The sequence below is a fragment of the Zalophus californianus genome, chromosome 8 (assembly GCF_009762305.2).
Source record: "Zalophus californianus isolate mZalCal1 chromosome 8, mZalCal1.pri.v2, whole genome shotgun sequence".
NCBI classification, from domain to species: Eukaryota; Metazoa; Chordata; class Mammalia; order Carnivora; family Otariidae; genus Zalophus; species Zalophus californianus.
In genome coordinates this window covers 34,698,816-34,716,600 of record NC_045602.1, presented here as the reverse complement: position 1 = coordinate 34,716,600, position 17,785 = coordinate 34,698,816, and the positions used below count along the sequence as shown (strand labels likewise).

The 17,785-nt window shown below is 48.1% G+C and overlaps 1 long non-coding RNA gene across 1 annotated transcript; it reads left to right on the top strand.

The window, feature by feature from the left end:
• Positions 1-760: 760 nt before the first annotated feature.
• LOC113937003 lies at positions 761-3,078 on the top strand. Its single transcript, XR_003524449.1, has 3 exons — positions 761-960; positions 1,234-1,341; positions 2,826-3,078. It is a non-coding gene; the product is annotated as an uncharacterized LOC113937003 (long non-coding RNA).
• The last annotated feature ends 14,707 nt before the right edge of the window (positions 3,079-17,785 follow it).

Below are 17,785 nucleotides of genomic sequence, written 5' to 3'. Positions count from 1 at the left end.
CAGTCTCTCTCCTGGATATTCTGTCTCTGGGACCTTGACCCCCTCTTCCTGCAACCCCCAATCCATGCTCCTCCTAGCATGCGAATCAGTCTCCAAGTCCTGTCAGCTTGTCTGAGGGGCTGAGGGACAGTCCAGCTGGGAGGTCTCCCTCCCTATCATTGATGACTTTGTTGTGAACCTTACTGAGGCACTGAGGAGAAATGTAAAAAGTTCAGACAAGTTGTTATTTGTCATCCCTCTCACTACCCCCTCCCCTCCTGCCATTAACAGAATTTAACTCACTTCCTGAAATACAGAATTGAGTCAAAACCCTTTTTGTCTACAGACAGAGTGGACTTTTCACTTGGCTGGGGAGCTGTGCTGAAGAAACTGCCCAGGAGGCCAGACAGCATGTCTGTGGTGGGTCGGATCTCTCCGTGTGAGAGGAGGTGAGATGGAAGGGGCAGGCAAGTGTCAGTGTGGCCTGAGGCTCCACGGTGATACCGGGCTGTGTCCACAGCCACTCCAGCCCAGAAGCTTCCTCAGTTTCTACCGGACAGCCTGGCAACGCAGTGCCCCAGGAACAGCTAGTCTTTCTCCTTTGGAAACTGGCACACTGGTTTCCATAGAAACAGGACTCCCCCACTCTGTCCTCTCTGAGCCCCATCTCAGAAACTTTTTGGCATGGATATCAAGGTTCAGGATGAGAGGATGAATCATCTGCATACTTTATCCAAAAGGAACTGGGCTTTCTAAGCCCAAAGCTCTCATGTGATGTACATAGTGAAGCTGAAGGCTAGGATGTCATGGTGTTAGGGAGGTTGGCTATGCTCGCAAAGCAGGAATGCTGAGTCAGTTGATGGAGGCAGATTTTGATGAGTGTTGTGAATTACTGGTTTGGCGTGGAACATGAAATGGCTTTGTACCAAGTCATTGGCAAGGAGAAAAGAGCTGGCACGGGCGGAGACCCCGCTGGCTTAGGTAGAGTGACGGTGTCTGTGAGCTCCTCTCAGAGACCTGGAGAACTTGCAGTCTTACAAAATCCTCCTGAGGAGGGAGAAACTCAGAAGCTGTCCCATAAAAGGGGAAGAGGGTCATTTTTCTGTCTCAGTGACCTGTGGATAAAGCCTATTTCTCAGTTGGACAATAGAGACGAGGGGTCTGAGAGTGGGAGGTGATCTTCAGGTTGGGGGCGGGGGGATATGACATATCTTTAATTGGAGTGAAGAAAATTTTCTTTTCTGATTATTCCAGAAGAGGACAAAGCTGACTGGATGGTGGACGATAGTTGCCCTTGTATGGAGGTGGCTGTAGAAGGAAGAGAACAGTGCTGGGGAGTTCTGCAAGCTGATTCGTTACCGGGTAAGCTGAAATTTACTTTGAGAAGCTGATCATTGATACGGGTCTTGTTTTTACCTGAGTTATTGCCCTGTCTTTAGGCATTTATAACAAATAAGGGGAGAAGGATAAACAGATCTCTGCAGTTTTTATACTGGAAAATCCTGTTAATCTCTTTGCGATTTGAGCAGGTGGATGAAAGATTCCTGATTTCCATAATTATCTGTGCCTGGATGTTTATACAGAGAAAGATCATTGGGGTAGACTTGAAACATGGTGCCCATGAGTGGAGATTGTATTCCAGGGGCCATGGAAAGAACTTCCTTCTGACAGCTGGAGACAGCCTTCTGTGTGGGTGGGTGGGGACATAATCCCTTTTATCCTGGCTTTGGTTTGCTTAATTACCTCTTTAGCAGTGCTGTTCATGGCTGCAACAGGTGTCAGGCTTTGTAAGGCAGATGCTGAGAGCTGGCCAATATCTTCGGTCATTCCTGACCTGGAGGGCTGAACCTTCAATACCATGAGGTCTTATTCACCATTGTAGTCCCTTGTCCTGGGGATGAGAGTGAGGGTATTGTGTTCCTTTCTGGTTAAAGTCCAGGAACCAGTCAGGAAGGGCAGCCTCTCCTTCCATATCCCAAAAAGAAGCTACAGTGGAAGAGTTGGGGTGGCAGGACAGGCACAGGGGATGGAGACCAAGGGGATTTGTCACTGCCTTGGAAAATTGTCCTAGACATTTGCAAGTCACAGGAAGTTAGCGGAGGAAAAACAGCTGGATTCTTTTCATCACCTTGGCCTGCATATTATCTTGAGATAACGTGTGCTGCACTACACTTTGAGAGAGTGTAGAAATATGGGAAGTGTATGATAGTGGGAATCAGGACCCTGGCATTTTAGACTGCTCCTGACCAGTGGTGGGAGCCTGGGGAAGTTGCTTTGGCTCTTGGGTCTCTCCAGTTTTCTCCCCTGTTGGTTGGGGTTGGGAAAGTGGGTGAACAGGGATGAGGTGGTCTCTATTCTATGACTCACTGGGCCCGCAGCATGACCACATCTTACACACACAGCCAGTGATGTTGATTGCTCTCAGCAGGGCTACACTCTCCCCTCCCCTGCCTCCCCAGCGGGTTATCATGCTGACTCCACTAACACAACCCCCCATCTGGATGCAGTCCAAACGCCAGATGTGCCCCCGATTAGTGTCGGTCTGGGGAATGTTTCCATGACTGAAAGGTCAGTGTCAGCTGGAAGTGCCCAGTGTGGGTGTCTGCCCCCCACCCATGTCAGCTGGGAGAGCTGAAACTTACATTATCTCACTGGCCAAGGAACTTAGCTGGGGCGACATGGGTCCGGGAGCTGGCCAAGTTCAGGAGGGCCTTGTTTTACTTGCCTTCCTCCTTTGCTCTCTGCTGAAGGACAGAGTGTGATTTTCCACTTGGAAGAGACTCCAGGGGTGTGCAAAGAGGGAAGTCCTGCTGGTGTGTAACTGAAAACACTTTGTTCTCCTTTAGATCTGCAACGTGCTCATGTCTCTTCTGATTTTCTTATGGCGGCCGTCACCTCCACTATGGAAAGAAAAATGAACAATAATGTTGTGATGGGCTGGGCTGCCATGTTTTACCCTATTTACAGGTCATTTTAAGTATTGCTTCTCCACTTCAGACGGGCTTTCATGTTTAATTTCACTCGTGTAGGGCTATGCGAGGCTTTCCTCTAGGTAGCAATGAAAATTAAACACAATTGAGCTTGATGTGTACTTATTGATTCCAGACCCATTTCAGTAGACTGTGACACTTCGGCGACCTGCAGATTCTACACATTAGAGTTCATATTTTACACAAATGCCGGATCCCCAAGCCGTGGACTCGCATTCCTTCCAGCAACATCCAACTCCCAGCAGAAGACATAGACCCTGTCTGAGGATGAAAGCTCCTAATGAAGATGCATTACAGATGATATTTATGGTTAGCCCCCTAGGAAAACAAAAATGATTCATGAATAATTTCATGGAAGTCACACCAAAAAGAGAGTAATAATTTTCTCAAGTCCACGTTGTCCATTGGTTCTCTGTGGGCCACTTCTAGTCCCACAAGTCACCACGGCTTCACTTCAAAAGGATGAGGCGGGACAGGGGGAGAGGCTGTGTGTTAACCTGGCTTGGGAACTACTACGTAATGAAAACCGCTCAGCACCCATGATTGATTGCGTCCAGTCAAAGCAGAGCTTCTCTTCTTCGTGTGTTACTGGAAGGCTGAAGCCTACTCTTGGGCGGGCGGCCCGTGGTTCCTCCGGCAGAGGCATCGTTGTTATAGAAGACACCCTCCCCCCGCCCCCAGCAAAGGAAACCATTGGTGACAGAGCAAGGCGGGTGGGCGGGTTCTGACCATCCATTGGCTTCAAGGTCCCATGTCAGTCAATTCTCTTTTGCCATGGAGCTGGGAATTCGAGGCTTTTTTCGGGCCGAAGTGGGAGAAAGGGAATTTTTACTAGAGGTCATGGCCTTCTGAGGCAAGGGAAGAAAGGATCTTCTGCCGGCTAGGGCAGGGAACAGAGGTGAGTTCGAACAGCTTATGGAGAATGGTATTCCCCTCTGGGGGTCACAGGGCCACTTGTAAAATGACGTCTAGATGTTGGTCCACATCCAAGGTTCTCAACCTTGGCTGCACATCAGAATCACCTGCGAGGCTTTTACAATCCCAGTGTCCGGGTCCCAGCTCATAGCAATTACATCAGAACCGTGGGGGCGGGACCCAGGCCAAGGTAGTTGTCAGGGTGCCCCGGATGATTCCAAGATACATCCAGGCTTGACGATCATCCATCTAGGGCTCTGCTAATCAAAGTACGGCCTGGGGACCAGCAGCAGTGGTGTCACCTGGGACTTGTTAGACATGCAGAATCTCAGGGCCCACCCCAGACCTACTGAGTCAGCATCTGCATTTTAGCAAGGTCCCTGGGAGATCTGAAGTCTATTAAAGTATGAGGAGCTGTGGTTCTCAAACTTTGCTGCACATTAAAATCACCTAGGGAGCTTTTAAAAACCCCAGTGCCCAGGCCGCCCCTCGTACCAATTAAATCAGAATTTCTGAGGGTGGGATGCAAGCATCAGTAGTTTTTTATAGGTTCTCAGGTGATTTCTGATGTGCATGGGTTCTCAACCCTTGCTGCATATTAGAATCACCTGGGGAGCTTTTAAGCTCCAGATACTTGAGCCCTATTTTCAGAAATTCTGATTTAATTGGTCTGGGAGAGGCTGCAAAAAACTTCCTAGGTGATTCTAATATGCAGCCAACGAGAGCCTCTGTTCCAGAATGTTCTGCCAGCTTCATTGAAGGGCCAGCCCGTTCGAAAACCTTGCTGCAAGTCAGTGGATCCAAGAACAGTTGAAGGGAAAGAGGGACCAGACCATGTCTAGACTTACCTGATCTCAGGGCTTTGATATTTGATCTTCTTACATGTGACAACTGCTATACTTTGTTTACGAGTTCAATTATTTGTGTGCTTTACTTTTCTAATAAAGTTTGTTTTGAAAAATTCAACTTCACTTCAGCCAAATGAAGGGGCAAAAGCATTGGGCTGCATCTGGGCCACAGGAGCTAGGAGCAGCTGAGGAATCAGGTGGGACGGTGGCAAGAGAGGTCCAGATGGAGAACTTGGCCCGGCCGGGGCCCAGCTGAAGAGTGAAGAAATACCGTTGGGGACAAGAAAGAGGTGAGCTGATTGTGGTTTCTTGTCCCTTTTGCCCTATGGTGCTCCCTCTCCACTTGCAACAGGACTGTGAAGTCAGGTGGTTCTAGAGTAGGGTTGCCAGAGTTAGTAAATAAAAACATGGCGCCTGGCTAAACTTGAATTTCAGATAAGCAATGAATTATTTTTGAACATAAGTATGTCCCAGGCACTAATGAGAAATACTTATACTAGACAGTGATTTGTTGCTTACCTGAAAACCAGTTTTAGGTATTGTGTATTTTATCAGACAGTCCTACTTGATCGACAACCCTAAATTCTCAGGGTTGGAAAATCTGCCCTCATGAATGGCAGGTTTTCCTCTAGGCCTGGAGTGTTCTTGCTGTCTGAGGTGAGGTCCATGTGTGTGTATTTGAGCCCTGTCCCTAGGAGGTCCACCCTCCTGGGATCGACAGGGTTTGCTCAACACTCCAAAGCTAGCACTGGCAGGGATGTGTGGGGATGACCTGATTCTCTGGGCAGTATTCTTGGACTTCATTTCTCTGGACTGCTTCTCTGCAGTTTTTGGTGTTGAGGTGGTTCTTGGGAGGTCCTCAGAGGTGCCCTCTTCTCCTAGTCACTTGCCCAAGTGAGGCCACCCACGCCCAAGAGGAAAGGCATTTTGGGCTGGAGGTGATAGTGTGGAGCCCAGGTGACTCAGACATATGCAGGGCGAATGCAGCACGTTTCCCAGTCTAGCCATAGCTTGTCCCTGAAGCTGCCGTTCCACGTCTGAGCCCAGTGTGGCTGGCTTTCAGCAGAGGCTGCTCCACTGAAACACATTCAGAGTCAGAAGTACAGTTTTCTGTTCCATTCAGCTGAGAAACAGCTTGTCCCCTGCTGGCTTCGGAGCATGTGGGGGCTTGACTAGGGGGGAAAGGGGGACAGCGGGTGGGAAAGAGCCAGCTGCCAGCAAGAGACACACACATGCGAGAGATGTGCTGGATGAGAGAGAGAGACGGGGGTGCGGAGAGTGGAAGGGGGGTGGGGGTGGGGTGGGAGGGGGAGGGGCTGGAGAGAGAGAGGAGAAGGGGAGAGGGATGGAAGGACAGAGCTGGTTAGGTAGCTGGGGATGTTGAGCAAGATGCAGGATGATCAGGAATGGCGCCCTCTGCTCGTTCCTCTGTACTGTCCCACTACAGACCTAAGCTGGGGCTGGTCTCTTCCCTGAAGCAGAGACTCTCCATCAGCCAGCCCCAAGATAAGCCGGGGAGGGCTCCTGCGGGCTGGAGAGCAGGCTGGGCCAAGTTCTGGGGGCGCGGCTCACATTCTCTGGGTGCTTCAGAAGGTGGGTGCCCCTTTGTGGGGCTTACCCGCCGGTCAGACTCTGCAGACATTGTTGAGGCTGGAGAGCTGGCATACCCCCTAGGAGGGCTGCTCACATACAATAGCTACTGTTGGAAATCCTCTCCATCTCCCTGCTGACGCCACCTTCTTCCTAGAATAATAAATAACCGCAGTATAAACGAAGGTCACAGACTTGGTTTTGTGTTTCTTCTGGGATTCAAGTCATGGGAAATCTGGGCTGTTCTTTGTCTCCTTCCTGATGGGCTCCAGTGTGGAGAGCCGGGCTTTCCAGCACATCTCCTCCCACAGGCACCGGAGACGTGGCACGGGGAAAGCTCTCCAGAGAAACCTCAGTAGCTAGTGGCAAATTAAGAGGGTGAATGGGGTTTTTTTCCCCCCCCCCCTCCCTCCCTGGCCACTTAGCTGAGGACAGAACAGCCAGAGGCTCTGTGGAAGATTGGGAGAGAAGCCAAGGGAAGGGAGGGAAGGAGAAGGGAGCTGCTTCAGAATAGGACAGGTTTCCTCAGCTCACACTTGTGGGGACCCCCCCTCACATAGGATTGGTCCTAGTTCCGATTTTGCCGAGGGCTGGGCATCTGAGTAAGAAGTTCGTTTCCAGATAAACCGTACTGACTGGTAGGTAGAGCTGGGCCAGGGTTCTTGCTCTTTGGCGTTTGGCTTACCAAATCTTGGCCAGAGCCTGGCTACTAGCTCCCAGCCTGTTTTCTAGGACCAGAGTGTACTTTCCTTGGAGACTGAGAGGCCTGGCCACTGGAGGAAGAGTTGGCCTGCTCCTGTGGGCCAGCAGCTCACTCTGAATCTAATTCAGAAACAGCCTGTTGGCAAAGTCCTATGTGTTGTGGACTGTTGGGTGGTGTGTCAGGTCCTTTGAGCCGTGGAAGATGGGCTTAGATGACCACTGGGGCCAGGCTCACATTCTTATCTCAGCTGTAGGGAGGAATGGTTGATCCCATGGCATTCCTCTGAGGCTGGCATTCAGGGGATGGGCTGGTATGGGCCTCGCTGGTCAGATCCCAGCTGGCGCTCATTTGTCCATGTCTGACAGACTTGGGCTTGGCCTGAGGGCTCTGACTTTATGCCTGGCCGAGACATCAGTGTGCAAAGCGCCAGGGCCCAGGAGAGACTCACGGGTGAATGCGGATGGGGTTGTGGTGTGCATCTCTTCCCGTGGAGCCAGGGGTCTGAACACCTGGTTCGTGGGTGTTTCAGGGGTCAGGCAGGGAGAGCTCAGCAGTGGGGGCATGGCTGGGATGCCTGATAAAGGAGAAGGGGCCCAACTCCTGGTTGGCCCCTGCTCTTCCTCATCTCCTGGCCCGTCTCCTCTGCCCCTGGCATTTCTCATGTTCTGGGACAAGGTCTAAATGGAGACATTCGGGAGCTGCCAGCCTTCCGGGTCCAGGGTGATCACAGGACTCACGGGCTTTCCATCTCCCCTTGGCTTGGCCATCGTCCTAATCCCCACCAGTGCCTGATGCCGACATCTGGCTGCCCACTGAGGTCCTCTTTCCTCGTGCCCGTTCTGGGCACTGTTCGGAGCTGCTGAGGTGGCTCTGCATGTTTGTACGTGTGTGTGTGTGTGTATGCGTACATGGCCTCCTTGGACATTTGACGAATCATTTATTGGCCCCGAGTAAGGCACAGATTCCACAATCCTTTCCAACCCTGGACTTAGTGGTTGGAGAAAGTGCCTGAGCACAATTTATTATAAACATCCTTCAGGCCCAGCCTCTGATGCCACTCCTTTGGAAGGCCTTCTCCCAGGACCTCGGCCCTGTGTCCCTCCCCTTCTTTGGGCTCCTAGGATCCAGAGAGTATGCCTGGCCCCACCCAACCATGAGTTCTTCTGCCCTGGTCCGGTTTTGAACAGTTAATCTGTTACCTCCTTCCAGAGCCCAGGCTTTGGAGCCAGCCAGACCCAAGTTCAAATTCTGATTCTCTTGCTCACGAGCTGAGAAGCTCGAGTGAGTTGGTTTCTTTGCGACTCAGTCTCCTCATCTAAAAAGAGGGCTAAATGTGCCTCTCTCTCAGGCTCACTGTGATGCTCTGAGAGCTCATGCAAATGAAGTTGCTGGTACAGGCCCGAGTTTCTGTTCTTCACTCTTCTCTCCTCACAGTTGTTGGAACAGAGCTGGGCTTGTGGTCGGCACCCAGAAAAGTGGTAGTGACTGATTAATGATTATGGAGCCTGCAATTATTGGGATGAAGTCCCTAAACAGGGAAACAGCTCTAAGCAAACCCATTAATTAGGGGCCTGTTTGCAGTTCTTTTGTGCTGGCTTGTCATGTGTTAGCTCCAGGAGGACTGGGTAACCCCTCCCCACCCAGAGGTCATTCTGGGAGAATAATGACCAAGGGGAGGCTCTGGCCTGAGGTGTGCAATTCCCACCTACTTGTGACCTTCACGCTCACCCTCCCCTCCCCACCCTAGAGCTGCTGCAATAAACAAGTTACCAGGTGACACAAAGCCCTAATAAAGAGGGCCACTGGCTTTAGGGCGGCATTAAGCCTCCACTAATGGACTTTGCCAGGGAGCGAGGACTGCCCGAGGCGCAGGAAAACTTCTGACCTGGAATGACCTCTCAGGCCAGGGGAGGCCAGGGCCAGCGACTACTTTTTGAGAAAAAGGAAGTTTTGTTTTGTTTTTGATGAAGACGAAATGTCAAAATGGAAAATTACAAAAATCATATTATAACTTACATGTTTACATTTATCCGATGAGCAAGTTTAAACCCCAAATGCAATGTAATGTTTATCTCACAATTATTTCAGTAACAAAAATATTAATCGTTGTGTACTATAAGCAGGCAGGTGATAAGATAAACTAATGGGGTAGAAATTGAAAGTCGCTTGATGGGCGTCTGTCTGTCTCCGGGGTCAGCCCCCACCAGCTGTAAGGGGCTGGTCCTGTGGGGCAGCTCGGAGCCCAGGGCCCTGGCTGATGGTAAGATCTGTGGTCATCTCAGAGTTGGTGGGGCCCTGGTGACAGACTCAGAGATGACCTCATTCCCCTGGGAAACTAAGGCCCATTCATAAGCCACAGACCTGTAAACAAGAAGCTGGGCCAGTTTCCTTCAACGGCTGTGCAGCTGATGGCCCATGTGCATCCGTGCTGCATGCAGTGGGTGCAAGTAAATACTCTTAAGATCACCTGCCACAAGCACGGTCAGTGTGCTTCCGTTCACTTCTTGGAGGACCACTGCTTTCCCCATTGGAGGCTAAGCACCAGGAAAACAGAAACTGCATCTGACTTTTTCCCCTCCTGCGTCCTCAGTGTATAAGGGCTCCATAGAGTATATTGAAATACACTGAGTCAAAATCTTCTCTAAGAAGTGCCCTGATTCCCACCCAGACTGAATCGGACCTCTTTTCCTGGGCTTCTGTAATTGTATTTGTTTCCTTGCCTTTGTTCTGCGCAGGCTATGAGCACGCACTCGGGATCCCAGGGACCCAGCAGGCCACCGGTGCAGAGAAGGCGCTGACCACAATTCTTTGGCAGGACTGAATGAATGGTTGCGTGAATGAGTTTGCAGGGCAGACGGACCGAGACTGCCTCCCCACCAGCCACCCAGGCCCAGCATGCTTGGAAGCTACGTTTCCTGATGAGTGTTTTCCTGTTTTATGAATCTTTGTCTGTCTCTAGAAGCCCATGTTCCCTTCTGGTATCAGGGCACATCTGGTTGTTGGTGCATGTTGCTTCGTTAGAAACTCTTAAAACAGCATGAAATTGTTAGCACGTTGCTCCTGCCTGCCAAGCTGTTCTCGAGACTCAAGCTTTGGTGGATTTGGTTTTCTGTTTGTTTTCTGTTTTCATGCAGTTTAGAAAATTGGTCTGTGACAACCTTGGGGGAAATAAGCTTGCCTTGAGCTCTGCCAAGGCGAGGGCCAGCCTGGGAAGAGCGCTGGGGGCGGCTGGGAACGAATGTGGAGAGGCTCTGGGAATCCTTGCTTGCGTGTTCTTTCCTTTTGTTTTGGATTGGACGCTCAGGCTGATTTGATGTGTGAAGAGAAGGGTGCCCAAAGGAGGTAGGGTGGTCCTGGGGCTAGCCTTGTCTCCTGTGGGTCCTCACAAGGAGACCGGCGCAGATTAGGACAGCACCTTAGGGTTCCAGAGGACACAGATATGCTCTCTCCAAGTAAATGCCTGGGGATGGAAGCTATGATTTAGTTCATATGAAGGAAGATGCCCCTTCCTGGTATGTTTGATTTTGCTGCTATTTTGGGGTGTAGGCAGTGCCAGAAATCATTCCCCCCATGGCTCCAGTATGCCATGCCCCCTCCCCATACTCGGTAGCTATTGTCTCTTGGCAGATTTCCTTTCTGGAAGTAACCTCATCTGGGGAAAAGTCTGTGCTGGTCTCTTTTCACCTCGGGCGGCAGTTGTTGTCATTGCTGGGTATGTAGACCCAGCCAGCACTGCTCCTGTTGGCTGGTCAAGGCGTGGGTGGGCGGGAAGGGGCAGCTAGCACCCCCAGGCTGGAGTTGGTTTGACCCCTGACAGTGGAGATAGGACTCAGAAGTTGTTTCGTAAATGCCAGTCACAGCGTCCATGCCCGCCCCTCCGCCCGCCCCTCCACCCTCCTCAAACACTATGCCATGTCTTTGGTGTTCTGTGCTTCATCTTTCACCGTTATTTAAGAATTTGTCCTTTCATCCATTTCCACAAGAGTGTGGCCTCCGTTTCAGCCTCTAATCTCTCCTCAGAGAATGGCTCTAGGCTGTGCTGCTGCGTTCTGAGTCTTCGTGAGCAAGTCAAGATTTATACTCTGGCCCCAGCCTCCCAGATGAATCTCAGAGCTCATCCTGGACTGGGACTCTGAGGCCTTCCTGCTCATGGTACTCTGCTATGGACTGAATGTTTGTGGCCCTACCCCCCAAGCATCCCCACTATGATGGTCCTAGGAGGTGGGCCTTCGGGAGGTAATTAGGTCAAGAATTCAGCCATCTATGATGCAGGAAGGGAGCTTTCACCAGACACTGAATCTACTGAAGTCTTGATATTGGGATTCTAGCCTTCAGAATTGTGAGAAATCAGTGTTTGTTTTTAAACCACATAGCCTGTGGTATTTTTGTTATAGCAGCCCAAATGGACTAAGACATACCTCTAAAGTCTAAGTTCTCTCAAGGAACCCTTGCTTATTTGGGATCTGCAGTGTGCCAGGCACTGACTACGTGGCTTGGATATAATGCCTTGCCCAAGCTGTATAAGCCATAAGTGACACAGTAACAAAGAGACATTTAAATCCTTGTTTGTCTGATGTCAAAGCCCTTCCTCATTTCTCTGCATGAGGGGTTCAAGAGCTCAGGAAGAACAGAGAGTAGAATGCTTTGGTTGTGGGTGTATTGCCCTGCCCCCAGCCTCATCCTTCTGGTCTCACCTCATTCCCCAGCTTGAAGCCAGCGGGAGTGCTCTTGCTATGAACTAAATCAAAGCAAAATTCTCTTTGTCCCCACCGCTGGGTTTTAGGGAACTATATTAAAATGGGCCTTTCATTTTAAAAAGGTAGAGAAAGGAAGAGAAGTACAAAAAGAAACTACTGGAAGAATTTATAAATTTTGAATTCTCAACGTTTGGTAAGGCTTAAAGGCACACGGTGCCATATTTCAACCCGCCCACATCTTGAGAATCTTCCAATGTGGCTCCTTTCTAGCTGCAGGAAATCCTTCCTCTCTCCCCCTTCTCTGCCCCCTCCTCACCTGGAAAGGGTTTGAGGCAGGTGTCCCTGTCATGCCCTTAATGTAGACGGGTTCCTGAACTGGAGTCCATGGCTGAGCATCTGGAGCCGGTGAATTTCCAGAAATTGAATGAAAAATGTGATCGTGTTATTGTATGTGCTTTTTTGCTGGGGAGTGAGTTCACAGATGTAATCAGATTCACAGAGAAGTCAGTGACCTCAAATGGTCTAAGGAGCCCTGGAGGTGAACATGACACTTCCATTTGAAAATTTTATTTTAGAGCTAAGCGCTTGGACAAGTTTTACTTGGTCTGAAGGAACTGGTATATTCTCTCATCCTGTAATCATTTTTCTTCACCTGCCACCATTAACACGTTTCTAATATATTCCATTTTCATCTTATTGAAATGATTCCTGCCTGCATCAAGTCAGCTCTGTGTGCATATTACAGGAAGAGGGAGTTCATTAATCAGTTTCTTTTTTCTCACTACAGAATAATCAGTTACTGTTCTTGCCGTAGGGGATTTTTTCTGGTGTCTATGATATAAAGAGCATGTGGAGTGACAGACAGGGAGAAGAGGGACAAAACCTGAAAGGCATCTGTACTGAGGGTGAGTTCAAACGTCCTTGGGGGACAAATGGGGTCAGGCAGTGGGGTCAAAATATCCTCCTTCAGTGTCTCTGACAGGTCCGGGAGCAGGAGGAAGCAAGCCCCTTAAAGAGTGAAAACAAGTTGCCACCACCCTGTGGGCAGAGATGCCTTTACCAGGAAGGACACAGTCAGTAGGAAAATGCAGACATCAGTGAATTTGAAAGACCCCTGTGAGCAGTCTCCCTCTTCCCGTCACCCTAGTGAGACCCTGGTAGGACATATCATGGAATCATACTTGTCTGTCACATCCTGTAGAGGTCCCCCCATCATCACGTGACTTAGGATACTTGCTCTCCCTGAAGTACCAGGGAGCTCCTGGCTCGGGTGGCAGAGCCCCTCGGAGCGATTCCCTAGCTTTAGAAACATCTGTGCCACTTAACCCTATGGGCCCTACTTATTTATTTGAATAACTACTGTAGGATAATGTGGGTTTAAAAAAAAAAAAAAGAAGTGGTGTGGTACAGTGGAAAGACCGTGGGATTTGGAATCAGTCAACACTTGCTCAAATCCGAAAGTGATGCCACGTTGCCACCTTTATTTTTTTTTTTTTAAGATTTTATTTATTTATTTATTTGACAGAGAGAGACAGCGAGAGAGGGAACACAAGCAGGGGGGAGTGGGAGAGGGAGAAGCAGGCTTCCCGCTGAGCAGGGAGCCCGATGCGGAGCTCGATCCCAGGACCCTGGGACCGTGACCTGAGCCGAAGGCAGACGCTTAACGACTGAGCCACCCAGGCGCCCCCGTTGCCACCTTTAAACACTGTTCTTCCTCACTCTTCACCCACAGGCAGGACACAACCAGGATGTTTACTGGTGTATTTTCGTTCACTGTTTTATATGTGGCAGCTGTGGCAAGAGAAGCCTTGTAAGAAGGACACGGGGAGGCCACTGCACTGTTTTGTCCTAATCTAGGCCTTAAGCCTGTCTGTATGGGGCTTGTACTCGGTTCAGCTCAGCTCACCAAAGTAAGTGTTGGGCTAGGGGCCCAACTAGAATAAAGTTTTCCTAGGCCTAGTATGGTTGTGTTTTAGGAAACATCCTTAAAAGACAGGTGACATCTGACCTTTGCTTTTTTCTCCTCTCTCTTGCTAATACAGATGTGATGGCTGGAATACTAGCAGCGGCCTCAGAACATGAGGATATGAGGGACATACTATAGCATGGCAGAGTGATTAGCTGGGTCCAGAGGTTAGGAAATGCCAAGTAGCCTTGGATCATTAGTTTCTAGCATTCTTTTAATTCAGAAAGAAAGAAACTGTCTTGTTTAAGTCACTGTTATGTTGGAATTTTCTGTCGCATATAGGACCTTACTCTAATCCAGTGGTCACACATTTGGTTTTTAGAGTCAGGTAACCTGGGTTGAAATCCCACCCCATAATTTTACAGGCTTCAATGTGGGCAAATATCTTAACCCTTATAAGCCTCCAGTTTTCCTGCTGTGAAATGGGGGTCATCATGGTACTTATCTGATAACTCTGTTACAGATATTAACATGGCATAATATATATAAAGTACATAATACGTGTTCAATACTCAGTAAATGTTTCTGTTATGCTGCTGTTACTGTCATCATCATCATCATCATCATCATCATCATCATCATCCTGGGACATCTGTAACCCTTGTAGGACTTTCCAAGGGTGGCCATGGAAGGTTATGAGTCATGTGTTCAGGATCCTGGAACCTATGTCCTTCCATCTCTTTCCAGAGGAGAAACAACTCCTAAATTCTGGGAAGTCACTTACCCCAATGAACCTCCCTTTCCACATCTAAAATGGGGCTAATAATACTTTGTAGACCTGTCAGGAAGGTCAGATGAGCAAACACGGAGCATGCATGCCACAGATGTGAGGTCCCATCTCTGTCCTAGGGATACTTGCTTTGACACCGAAGAGATAAACGTGGGGCCTCCTTGCCTCACCTTTCCTGCTCTACTCCTAGCCTGGGTAAATGCAAGGTGACACGGGCAACTTGGTGGCTGTAGGCAAATCCAGCTGGTGAAGGGCCAGTGGCCCAGCCAGGGCAGAGTTCTGTAGCCCAACTGTGAAGACTCAGGCCAGCAAGTCAGTTGGGTGTGGGGGGCGGCGGGGGGTTGCAGGAAGTCTCGCAGAGTTAAAAGTAGAGGACAGGGCTATTGAGGAGGCAGAGGGAACACGAGCAAGTCTTAACAGCAGTGTTGGAAACCTTAGTGAGAGGACATGACACTGCTTTGTTATTATTACTGTTGTTATTGTTATTATTTGCAGATCCAGCTCTGCAGTTCATGGGGGAGAGAGGCCACAGGCAAAATAGTAATTCTGTGAAGACAACAATACTCATCTTAAAGAGCTGTTTATAAGGCTCTAACTAAATGAGATAATTGATACAAAGGGTATGTGGCGCATAGCATAGGCCTTTTTCTCTGACCCCACCTTCCATTGACACCGACAAACTCTTGCCCCCTAATGAGTTTGCTGCATCTCATGAGGTCCCTGAACACCATCTGCAGGTGCCGGAGGTAAGCCCTGTCGGACTGGATGGTTTCATACAGGGCGAGCACAAGCTGTTGTGGAAAGTTATGTAAAACCAAGCAGACGCAAAGACCAAGGCATGGTGGGGACAGGGCCCAGGAACCCTACGACAGCCCTGCCCTTCAAGCCTCTCCCATCTCTGCAACACCTGGATGCTTCCTGGTGGGTATCATCCTTCTAGCACAGAGCTGGGCTCTAGTCCCTCCTTCATCATCCCTGAGCAAACACAAGGAACCCTTGTGGATTTGTATGTCCTTCCTTTAAACATGTTTTTAATTGAAAACATAAATTTAAATTCCAGAGAGGTATAGAGAATAAGACAATAGCATCTCACTGCTAAGTTTAAATGAATGTTACCATTTTGCCTTGGATATTTGCTTAGATTTTGTTTTTCAAGAAAAGAAAAAAGGGTACTGATAAATGCTAAAATCTTCTTTGAATTGCTTTCCAGTCTTATCTGGAGAGAGTCTTTATCATGAAATCGATGTGCATTCCTTCAATCCACGATTTTGCGCTCACTTTATGAGTATGTGCTCCTATGGAGACTGTGCCTTTCTTCCACTTTGGGAATTATACATTGGATTTCTATTATTTTTGTTGTTTCCCTAATGTTTTTAACACCCGTACTTCATATTTTGGGAACAAATTTTAAGTTAATTGGTATCTCTTTTCTCTTCCTAAATAAGACCTAGAACTTAGGATTCTTTAATTTTGCTCCCATCTTCCTGGTCTAGTATTTCGTTTTACCACCATTTGTTATTACTGTTATTTATTTATAATGTTTTTACTCACCGTTTGTCATTACTGCTATTTTTAGAATCTGCACCTATTTAGATTTACCAATGTGTTTATAATTTCTTTTGTACACAATTGCTTCTTACGATGCCATCTCACTTTTCATTTTTCTGAGTCTTCCTTTGGTAGTTCTTCCGTGAAGATCTGTGTTTAGTTAACTCTTAATCTTTTTCGGAAAGTATCTTCCCTTTGTCCCTCGTCTCAGATCTGGGTCAGCTGAATATAGCTGCAGATGGACTTTTCCACGCCCCCTAGCACTTTTAAGGTATTATTCCCTCAACTCCGGCAGCTATTGTTGACAATAGGAAGAATGATATCAATCTGATAGACATTTCTTTGAAGATAATCTTGCTCTACTCTCTAGTATCTTTAAAAGTTTTATCTTTTCCCTTGATGTTCTGTGGTTTCACAAGCATGTGTTGAAGTGTGTATTTGTTTTTACTTATTCTGTGTGCTTTTCCAGCCCAAGGCTAAGAACGTTTTTTTTCAAATCTGGAAGGTCCTTCACCATCATATCTTCAAATCTTACCTCTCACTCTGTTCTGTGTTGTCTCTTTTTTCTACAGCACCAATTGACAGAGAATATTATTTTTTTTTAAATTTTATTTATATGAGGGAGAGAGGGAGAGAGTGAAAGGCGAGAGAGCACGAGCCAGGGGAGGGGCAGAGAAGCAGGCTCCCCACTGAGCAGGGAACCCGACACGGGACTCAATCCCAGGACCCCGGGATCATGACCCGAGCTGAAGGCAGATGCCTAACCAACTGAGCCACCCAGGTGCCCCAGAGACAGAATATTAAAGCACATTCTCCATGTTTCTCAATTTCTTTTCCATATATTTTTTCTTTTTCATATGTTAAAAATGTCCTTATTATGTTTGGTTGTATTCTGGATGATTTTCTCAGATCTGTGTTTCAAGTCACTGGCTTTCTCCACAGCTGTGTCAATGGATGATTTAACCAGCCCCTAGAAATTGTCGTTTTCTAATTTGAATGATTATGTTTTTCATTTTTAGAACTTAATTTCAGTGCTTTTTCCAACCAGCTCTTCTTTTCTCACACTGTTCTGTGCTTGTTCTATAGATTACATTCTTCTCCTAGCTTTAGAACATTTTAGGCAAACTTATTTTAAATTCCTTTTCACAATGCTCTATGTTCAGGAATCACTTTGGATTGATTTTTCTCACTTTTAACATTTGCATCTCCCCGTGTGCTTTGTCACTTTTGACTCATCCTCAGCAGGAAGTATCTTCTGCAGATTCTGTGTATTCTCTAGGACTTGGAGATATCCCTCTGGTGTAGTTTCTGCGTGATAGAATTCTCTTTCCTAGACCAGTTTAACTTTATTTTGTTGACTTTGGTTATCCCTGGTAAGAAGTGTGAGAACTTAGGTTGTATCCTAGCATTGACAGACTAAGTACTCCAAATTCTTTCATTAACTCTTTTATCTTTCCCCTTGTGCATACCCTGGGGTGGCCAGCCAGTTTCTTTGCTATAACCTTGAGTTGTAGGAGTTTTTCCAGTGGGGGTTGGGGGTCATCTTTTCCAAAATAATTTCTATGCAATTTTAGCTCCTTGTGAGGAATAGGAACTGTGGCCTTGACTTTTGTCTCTATGTGACATCAAAGCCCCCCAAGGCAGTGTATGTCACGCTTCCGTGGGCAGATGAATCACCTGCAGAACTTCTCAAAAAGGAAGGTTCCGATTTAATAGGTCTGGGGTGGGTCTGAGAGTCTGCGTTTCTAATAATTTCCTGGGAGATACTGATGGTGCTGATTCAGAAACTGTGCTTGAAGTAACAGAGGCCCCCAGCATG